Raw genomic sequence first — 10,607 nt, forward strand, 5'->3', positions numbered from 1 at the left:
TAATACCTTCGGGTTCATATGAAGTGCATTTATTTTTTTGTCTGCCGGCAATTTTGATTGTACGGTATTTTCATACATAACAATGTTAAATTCATGTTGGCATGTGAGAGATGGTTGTTCATTTGTTCTAATAGATTTTGTAAAATGGTCTTTTGTTGGGATTTTATGACACAATAACTTATTATGCCCTGGCAAATAAACTAAAACTAAGCATTTACAAAAAAAAACTAATAATAAACAACTAATTTTAAAAACAAAGTCAGTCTTATTTCTGTTCTACACAAGCTTTGGCTCAAGGCACGCATCTAATGAGAAACAAATTAACTTTCCTGTTGTAATTTGTAAATGAATGTGACTCGCATGTATATTAGGTAGTCATTCAATTTTCTAACATTGTGCCTAAATATAAATAGTTTGCCTCAGTGGCCTTACAATGTGTTAACATAACAGTCTTGTATAAAGTACCTTAAATACTTCGTCAAAGTATCTTACCAGAAATGACTTTAGCAGAAGTTGAAGTCACTTATTTTTATAATATTACTTAAGTAAACGTCTTAAAATATATGACATTTACTGTACTTAAGTATAAAAAGGTCATTTTCTGATATAAAATGTACTTTCCCAAACACATGCTGGTAAAAACCCTGGCAAAACTATATAAAAAAAAAATATATAAAATATATAAAAGCTCTATATAAATACTGTACCAACTCTTCTTCTTCTGATTTTATTTGGTAGTAACGAGGACCAACGATAGTTAGAGGAAATGTACTGAAGTAAAAATATACAATTTATTTAGGAAATGTAGTGCAGTAAAAGTTCATGTTTTTATCAATAACAAAGTATAGATACAGCGAACTTTTGTACTGTCACAAAGTATTTGTACTTTGTTACATTCCAACACCGTGTATATCAGTAAATAGTTATGATTTTCCTTTAAGTTTATACAGCATAAATTTGCGTTTGTGTGTCCTGAGGTACCCCTGTTCAAATCTCTGTGAACTTTGATCTAAATGACATGTTGGGCACGGAGCAATCATGTTCAGCAAACAGCTGTTGTGGACAGATAAAAGGTCAACAAACTAAAGGACAATTGATGCAGATACTGAAGTGATCTCATTCATTTAAAGATGAAGGGCAACACGAATACATGGTGCCTGCACACTACAGTAGGAAAACGTGCCTGCAATATTTATATGTGGGTGAGTCAATGTAGGTCAGAATATGCCATGACTTGAGGGTATTGCGTGCACGACTGTGCGGTCACTGCGGGTGTCCGCGGGTTAACACGACCACCCGAGTGTCTTTTGGCCTCTTGGCACTCTTTACAAATGAAGGTCGCAGCAAAAAAACAAAACAATCATGGGCTCCCCTCTCCCCCTCTCACCCTCTCACCCTGCCTCATCCCACTTCCTCTTCCACTTTACACCAACGCAGTTTTCCATGAGATATTTTAATGAAGGAACAAATTTAACAAAAGGTGCACACAAGAATTTAGGAATAACTTCAATCGTGCAGCTCGGGCACTTTGTTTATCAAAAATGACATAAAATTAACTTAGTGTAAGTTCTTTATAATGTAAACATATATTTGTTTTCCTTAAAGTGGGGATTTGTTTTGTATTTTAACATTTTTTCTTGGTCTAGGATATTTCAAAATGTGTATTAGCTGTAATTCCAGCCTCTCATCACTCTTCCTATGAAATAAAAGTGACTTTGAGCATAACAAATCCATTGTTCTGCTACACTGACCTGCTTGTAAAGCACAAGATGGCTGCTGTGTCTCACTACCTGCTGCCACCTACTGTACAGGCACATGCGTTTCACATTCTCATCAATTTTTGTTTTTTTTGTGGGATTAAAGTGATTTAAATCATAATGCTCAACCCAATACTGCTCGGTGGCTTTGAATATTTAGAAAACACTGACTGAATTCAAATTTAAACGTCTTACACCATGGGTGGGCAAAAATATTTTCCAAAGAGCCACGCTGACATTAATGAAGCAAGCGAAGGGGCACAAAAACAAGGTTTTAAAGAAATAATAATCTAACATTACCTATATTTATACATATTTATATATATGTATATATCATATATTTATATTTGCAGAAACTTTTTATGGCGCTTCATAGATACTGACCATTGTCTCTTCACATTAGATTTTGAACCAATGTTTGTGAAAGAATATTTAAACGAGGCAACTTTTTATTGTTTCTGAGTCAACTTGAGGTAACCTGTGGGGACGTCACAGGCCGGATAAAGCTGGTTTTGCGGGCCACATACGGCCCCTCGGCCTTATGTTGCCCATGTGTGTCTCACACCTACCTGTGGCCTCTTGCAACAATAGCATATACATGACAAGGGAGTGCTTTCAATGCTAATATTTAGCATAATGGTGACTTATCTACATCCCCACCACCAGCAACTCACTGTGAAATCACACTTTGATGCTCCGCCCATGGAGTGGAACACATTCACACTACAGTTGCTCAGTTATTCCAACAAAAGGATCTCTGCCAGCATTCCTGCTCATGGGAGGTTTAATAGCTTCTTCAGTTTCAGTTTTGATTCATGTGAAGAGCTTTTCTAATCCGATGTCAGGCAGTTGCTCACACCAAAACACACACATGAAAACCGTGATGTGACAAACTCCACACACCAGCTCCTTTGAACAACTTCCGATAAAAAAAGGATGTTTCCAAAAGTCAGAGGCAAATCAAGATGAATCTTGGCCAGTTGCCCCCGTCTCTTCATGTGGAGCCAAGAGACCAAATTTCCTCCCAGCAGTTAGTATCTCTGCTAAAGTGGAGGCAGACAATGGCTACAATAAAACGCTTCCTTGTGGAAATACAGCAGTATTACGCGTAACAGAAAACCTTCAAGGCTCCACAGAAAGGTCTGGGATCAGCTCTTTGTGGAGATGGTGGTGATTGAACTTTGTGAGGACCATTCAACGTTTTTTTTGAGCCAGGAGAACATCTGCACCAGGAGGTTTGAACATCTTACACAAGGGTCATAAGGTTCGTTTTACATCTCCCCCCCACCTTCTTCTCCACCAATAAGGCTAGGAATCAAGCTTTTGTGGTATCACATTTTTGATACCCAAGTAGAAAGCATGAATGTGCTTCTTGATTGGTTGTCTCAAGGTGTGAAATTACAACCAGAGACAGCACTCACTCTCCCAGGGAGAGGTCGGAAGACAGGGCTTAATGTCTTTTGAGAGGCTGGTACTTCAATGAATGAAAGTACTGTTATGTTGAGAAGATCCACAGTGACATGACATATTTTATGACATTTGGTAGTGCATGGAGTTAATATGAGAGCAGAAGCTGCTTCATTTTTGACTGCAAGGGGACAACCTGGTCGGATAAAACTATTCTGTAACCTTTACTGCTCTTAGTAATTTGATATAAATGTTTTATTGAAAGCAGGAGTCTCAAAACCAAAGGACTTGGGGCCACTGGGTGTCTAGTTTGGTCACTGGGGACCCGTCAAGTGACAAAGAGTCAAACTTTGTAAGAAAAATCCATCGAAATAATATTTATGACAACATTTGACAAAATTCCAAGTGTTGTGATGTGGCACAATAACTAGTTCACAATATAAACACACAAATAACCAACTATAAGTAACATAGCAACCTGTTTATGTTCAAATTTAAGCACATATTTATTTTTTGCATTTTTTTGTCTGTATGTTTTTACAATTCCCTGAAGGCTTCAAATAATGGTCTTCCTGCCTCTATTGGTTCAAATCTTTGTCACGTTAGTGTATTCCCTTGGGCAATATTTACAAAATCAAAAGCTTTTGTAAATGTGTTCTGTGATTGTCACAAGTCTTGAATTACCTTCCCTTAAAAAGAATATCCCCGAGAGCTGCAAAGAAATGACTGTGTGCGAGCTTTGGTGTTAATTATAGAAGCAGAGGTCGAGTTCTGAGTCAAATATTTAAGCTGGAGCTTTAATTAACTATGCTGTGACAGTAAACAGTCCTTAAATTCTATTCAATTATATTTAATACAGCCAGGAAAATGATATACTTTGTTTGATGAAGACTTGGTTTCCTTGTATTATTTGTTTGTCTGCGTGCAAAAACACTCCCAAGGCTAAATAAGCAACTAAAGGAAATTAATTGGGAGTGAACAAACTCAAGTTTCTTCAACCAATAATGGAACATTGTCCTTTCTGGGAAACAAACCATGAAATAATGGGGAACTCTGGGAGAAATCGGATGAAAAGTTTTTAAAAAGGCTACAACCTAGACCTGTATGAAGCACTGCACCAAATGTAAGATCGATGCTGTGATTGCCCACAGCAGGTCCATTAATCAGCCAGCAGCAGTCCTGTCCAAGTCTCTGCTCACTAACACACACAGAGCACCTTTAGACGTAATTGGCAGTTGGACCACAGGCTGAGCCTCTTACAGGAAAGTAACGAGCGGACCCGGCGAATGGAGAGAACGTGACACCACGGCAACGTTGGTGGCCATTCCCCCCCCCCAAAGCTATCAGCCCTCTGAATCAGAGAGGCCTGAAAGTAAAGAATCCAGATAACGACAGCATTGCAGCATTACCCCCACCCGCTGCATGCTTTTCCTTAAAAAGACATGGAACTTTAAGCGAACCCTTAAAAAGGAACCACGTGTTTCAAACACCGCAGATGATAGAGATCAATTTATCAACGAGCAGTGAACTGCAAGTGTTTTAACAGCGTCTGTCTGTGGAGGGTCATAATCTCAGAACATCACACAAATAACGAGACGGCTGCTCCGACTGCCAACAACCTACTCTGACACTTATATTGTACTTCATATTAAACAACTTAAAAATGATTGGAATCCACATCCCTCCATGTGGTATAAATGCCGAGTGACCCACAAGTATGCATTAGCTTCCCTCCCTGCATTTGTTTGACGCTACTGCCACCACGTGGTAGCTTTAAACATTACAGTAATTTGGACCATAACCACACCACAGCGTCAGCATTGCAGGAAAAACTCTACGTGCAGGAGGCACATTTTATCCTCAGTAAATTGGAACTGGTTTCCATTTAAACTTCTAACAAATGCCCAAATCAGTCTGCTGCTGTGCTATTTAACTGCAAAATTACCGTAGAATACTGTAGTAATAATAAATCATAGCTAGATGTGTTTAAATACATGCCCAATCACAAATGTTGACAGACATTTAATCCATTGACAATTCACTATATTGACAAAGGCCTAGGAGTAACAAACCATAATTAGACTACCTATATGGAAAATATGATTTGGCACTTTTCAGAAGTGTGTTTTATTTAAACTAGAGCTGCAACTAACGATTATTTTCATAATCGATTAATCTTTTTGTCCATAAAATATCAGAGAACCATAAAAATGTTGATCGGTGTTTCATCAAACCTGCCATGATGTTCTCAAATGTCTTGTTTTGTCCTCAAACCAAAATTGACTTAATGATTAATTTGTTATCAGAGCAAAGAAATTATTCATCATAAAAGCATAAACAATCAGAAATCTTGTTTTAATCATGAAAAAAAAGCTTCAAAGCAACCATCAAAATAGTTGTCGATTAATTTAGTAATCGATTAACTATCGACTTTTCAATTAATCGTTTCAGCTCCAATTGAAACAAATTAAAAAACAAAAGATTTTATTTTAAATATTAATTTTATTTTTTCTTTCAAGAAATCAGTGACACTCAACCAGGGATCCACATTTATGTTACTTATATCGATATAGTGGGTATTTTTTACCCCTTCCATCCAACACACATTGTTAGAAGTGTCAAGGAACAAATGGGTGATCAAAACTAGCATAGCATGACTTACCTAGGCTTAATGGCAAATTAAAACTGTTTTAATCTTCAATTTATACAGGTTTATGATTTATACTCAATAAAATTAGTTCATGCTTATTTATATTTAAAAAAAAAACCCACACCAGAACAAGGCTCTATTTCACTTTTAACAAAGCTCCTTTACTGAACATGTCATAATTACCCTCAATATAAAAATCAATTCCAGATTAAATACACTTTTATACAACAGTTTTGTCAGGACTATACACTTATTTGGTCAATGATCTTTAAAACAAATCAATAAACCATTGGACACTGGCATGTCACCTGATGTCAGAGTCACGTGACGGCAGACCTCCTTGGTCTCCTGGCTCCTCTCAGCCGAGTCACGTGTCCTGTCAGGAGTCGAACCTGGAAAACGCTCAGACAACAGTAACTGTGGAAAGCACTCTCCATTCACATCATCACTACTGCCATCGGCGATTATGTGGTGCAACACAGAGATACCTGCCCGGGTTTACCTGGATTTCACCGGCCGTGGCCTGAGCAGAGCCGAGGTGCGTTTGGTTCGTTCCACCAGGCGGCGCAGCACAAGGCTCAGGAGCGCTCCCTAGTGGGCGGGCAGCGACCAGTGCGCCGCTGTGAGAAATAAAGCCCAACCATGAATCATGCGACACAAAATGCACATTACACAAATCTGGGCTAACATGTTTGAAATACCAAATATGACAGGTATTTACATTTGGTAACACGTCACACCTTTGTATTTGTCCGCATGTAAAAGTCAGTGATGGCACAGGCAGCCGGACCAGTTCAAGAAGGCCACGTAGACCAGTTCATCCCGGTTTACCAACACAGGTCAAACATTTCGTCGAAGTCCCTCTGTTGAAAAGCGAGGCAACTTTCATCGAAACCGGAGTCCAGAGCCGAGTACACACTCGTAGGCGACATGGAATCCCTGTATACATGTGCACAGTTGTCATTTGAAGCAAGAAATTCAGATTCAGCGTCAGTCGCTGTCATGTCGTCGTACACATTACTCATCAAGTACTGCGTAGTGTTCTCCGGCGCCATTGCTCCTCGTGGTGCGGGACTTCCCTCGACCGCTTTCGATTTCTTGTTCACAATCCCCTTGATTTTAGCGACTTTTTTCGCCCGCTTCTGCTCGCTGTGGTAGTAGTTCCTGATGGTTGACCGTTTCACCGCGGTCTGGCACACTTTACCGGCCTCTGTGGAGCAGAGGACCCGCCATCTTAACTTCGCTCCGGGATTCACGATTTTACGCAGCGAGCACTCCTGTTTAACGTATTTCGACCTGGCATCCATTACTTCGTAACACATGTCCGACCAAAAAAACATGTAAAGATGAATAAAATAGCTTCGGACCGAGTGGATGACTTGGCGCTTTTAGTTTTTCTTCTATAGAAAGTAGATTTTCTTGATCAAAAAACTATTAAAATCAGCAGGAATGTCCTCTCTTCAAAATAAAACGTCCTTTTAAAAAAATTTGATAGCTAAGAAATAGCAAAAAAAAAATGTAAAAGTACTCGGAGGTCAAAACGACACAGCTGCTGAGGTGGCCACTCGAACATGAAATACGTTCAAACAACGCAAACGCCTAGCTTTTGTGTAAGAGATTATACCCACAATCCTCTGTTTCCGGAAACCGACAAAATGGTGTCTGGGCGCGGTGTTGCTGCCCCCTAACGATGTGGAGTGGGACTGAGGTTTAGCGCCATGGATTGTTTTGTTTTGTTCGAGCACAAAACCGTGAGAACGCAGACTTTAACATCACATCCGTAACATCGGCGACAGTTGAATGTAAAAAAAACAATATTCAGGTACCACCCGCTACCTCCTACTTTACGAATTTATTAAGCTATGTTGTTGCCTTTGTTTTGTGTGTAATCTCACTGCCTTCGATCTCCTGCTCCCTTTATGTCCTTAGATGACGTTGAAACAAACAAATGTTGTTATGTATGAATTGTTGATAGCAGCTGAAAAAATGAGGGAACAAACATTGCATGTACAGTGTTGTAATCTAACTGTATTTAAGTACAACATTCACATATTAGCTGTACTGTACTTGTTTATATTTCTAGCAACTTTTACTTCACTAGATTTCCTCTAATTGTCTTTGTTACTACCAAATAAAATCAGACGAAGAAGAAGAAGAGTTGCTAATGGTCTGTATTTATATAGAGCTTTTCTAGTACTTGTTTATATTTCTAGCAACTTTTACTTCATTAAATTTCCTCTAACTGTCTTTGTTACTACCAAATAAAATCAGACGAAGAAGAAGAGTTGCTAATGGTCTGTATTTATATAGAGCTTTTCTAGTACTTGTTTATATTTCTAGCAACTTTTACTTCACTAAATTTCCTCTAACTGTCTTTGTTACTACCAAATAAAATCAGACGAAGAAGAAGAGTTGCTAATGGTCTGTATTTATATAGAGCTTTTCTAGTACTTGTTTATATTTCTAGCAACTTTTACTTCATTAAATTTCCTCTCACTGTCTTTGTTACTACCAAATAAAATCAGATGAAGAAGAAGAGTTGCTAATGGTCTGTATTTATATAGAGCTTTTCTAGTACTTGTTTATATTTCTAGCAACTTTTACTTCACTAAATTTCCTCTCACTGTCTTTGTTACTACCAAATAAAATCAGATGAAGAAGAAGAGTTGCTAATGGTCTGTATTTATATAGAGCTTTTCTAGTACTTGTTTATATTTCTAGCAACTTTTACTTCATTAAATTTCCTCTCACTGTCTTTGTTACTACCAAATAAAATCAGATGAAGAAGAAGAGTTGCTAATGGTCTGTATTTATATAGAGCTTTTCTAGTACTTGTTTATATTTCTAGCAACTTTTACTTCACTAAATTTCCTCTCACTGTCTTTGTTACTACCAAATAAAATCAGATGAAGAAGAAGAGTTGCTAATGGTCTGTATTTATATAGAGCTTTTCTAGTACTTGTTTATATTTCTAGCAACTTTTACTTCATTAAATTTCCTCTAACTGTCTTTGTTACTACCAAATAAAATCAGACGAAGAAGAAGAGTTGCTAATGGTCTGTATTTATATAGAGCTTTTCTAGTACTTGTTTATATTTCTAGCAACTTTTACTTCATTAAATTTCCTCTCACTGTCTTTGTTACTACCAAATAAAATCAGATGAAGAAGAAGAGTTGCTAATGGTCTGTATTTATATAGAGCTTTTCTAGTACTTGTTTATATTTCTAGCAACTTTTACTTCACTAAATTTCCTCTCACTGTCTTTGTTACTACCAAATCAAATCAGAAGAAGAAGAGTTGCTAATGGTCTGTATTTATATAGAGCTTTTCTCGTCTTGATGATCTTTCATACCCATTCACACGCTTCAACAACACAACGACACATAGACTAGCAGAGCTAGGAATTACACCCACAACATTACAGTTGAAAGACAACTCACACTACCACTGCGCCACCATGGCTCAATCCTAACTCCTCCCTTTTTTTATATATATTTTTACTGCTAAAACTTACTTTCAGACTTTGACTTAAGTAATATTTTTTATAAAAAGTTACTTCAAAGTCGTTTTCACGTAAGACGCTTGTAATTTTACTCAAGAATCAGGCAAACTAGTACTGCCATGCATCACATGTGTGCAAAGTCATGAAGGTGTTTTATTGTTTGGGTGTTACATAGTTGAACATATTTCCATGTGATTGAAATTAAAGATAAAAATAATTATGCTTATATATTTTTTTTTCCTGCATCATAATCTTACAAGAAACATTTAATTAAATACACATGCTGTTGATCAAACAATTGAAATGATCATAAAAGTCACAATTTAGCTTAAAAATAACACTGGTATTTTAAATGCAACCTTTACAGGCAGTGTCTCACATGTATTTTCTTGTTGCTTTCATTGTAGTATATGATACACATACAAAAATTCACAACACCATGTCTACAGTCACTCTTTTACTGGTCACAAATTCTCTGTTTTATTTGAATCGAACATAAAAGAACACAGATCAGCAAAACAAGCGAGCACCTCGCTGTTATACGGGAATATTATAAAATAAGAATATAAATAAATAAAACATAAAAGATATTCAGTAACTTTGTAGTACTTGGCAGATTCTTCATGAAAATCATGTGCTTGTAAATTGGAATACTCCTGTAAACCTGTTTTTTTTTATTGACCACTAGAGGGCATTAATACATCACAGCACAGACTCTTCTTTGTGTTGCAAGTACAGACACTCTCTTGTGCCTCCTCAGGGATGTGAGTGTCTTTAAACAAGTTGCGTATTGGTGTATTTGTGTTTGTGTGTGTGTTTTGTCTCAAATCTTGTTTTAGAGTTTTTTCCCCCATAATCTATATAGCATTGCATGGAATTATATTATACATCCATCCATCTTCTACTGCTTTATCCTCCACATGAGGGTCGTGGGGCGAGTGACCTCAGCAATGTAGAGCAATGTAAACCAGGGTTATCACAAAAGAGCAATCGAGAGGTTTTTAATACTTTTTCTCCTAAGAAAACAAATACAACCAGGTTTCTTAATTTCTCACCAATGATTTTCCATGTTTTTATTAATATTATAAGTCCTTGTTTCAACCCTATCTGTTGTCCAATACCTTCTTTAAAAAAACCAAAACCTGCATACACTGGTTCTTGTGGCATTTGGCCCCAATGAGTTTCACCTTATTTGCAGCTTTTGTCATTAGGACTGAGTCACTTTGACGAAACACATAGAAACTAGAAATAAAACTGGACTAGAGAAATAAGGAACAGAAAGCACAGCAC

The 10,607-nt window shown here is 37.3% G+C and overlaps 1 long non-coding RNA gene across 1 annotated transcript; it reads right to left on the bottom strand.

The window, feature by feature from the left end:
• Positions 1-5,646: 5,646 nt before the first annotated feature.
• On the bottom strand, positions 5,647-7,743 carry LOC131456583 (uncharacterized). Its single transcript, XR_009239915.1, has 2 exons — positions 6,555-7,743; positions 5,647-6,434 (listed from the first exon to the last, which is right to left on the bottom strand). It is a non-coding gene; the product is annotated as an uncharacterized LOC131456583 (long non-coding RNA).
• Between the last annotated feature and the right edge of the window lie 2,864 nt (positions 7,744-10,607).

Source organism: Solea solea, chromosome 3 (assembly GCF_958295425.1).
Source record: "Solea solea chromosome 3, fSolSol10.1, whole genome shotgun sequence".
Taxonomy (NCBI): Eukaryota; Metazoa; Chordata; class Actinopteri; order Pleuronectiformes; family Soleidae; genus Solea; species Solea solea.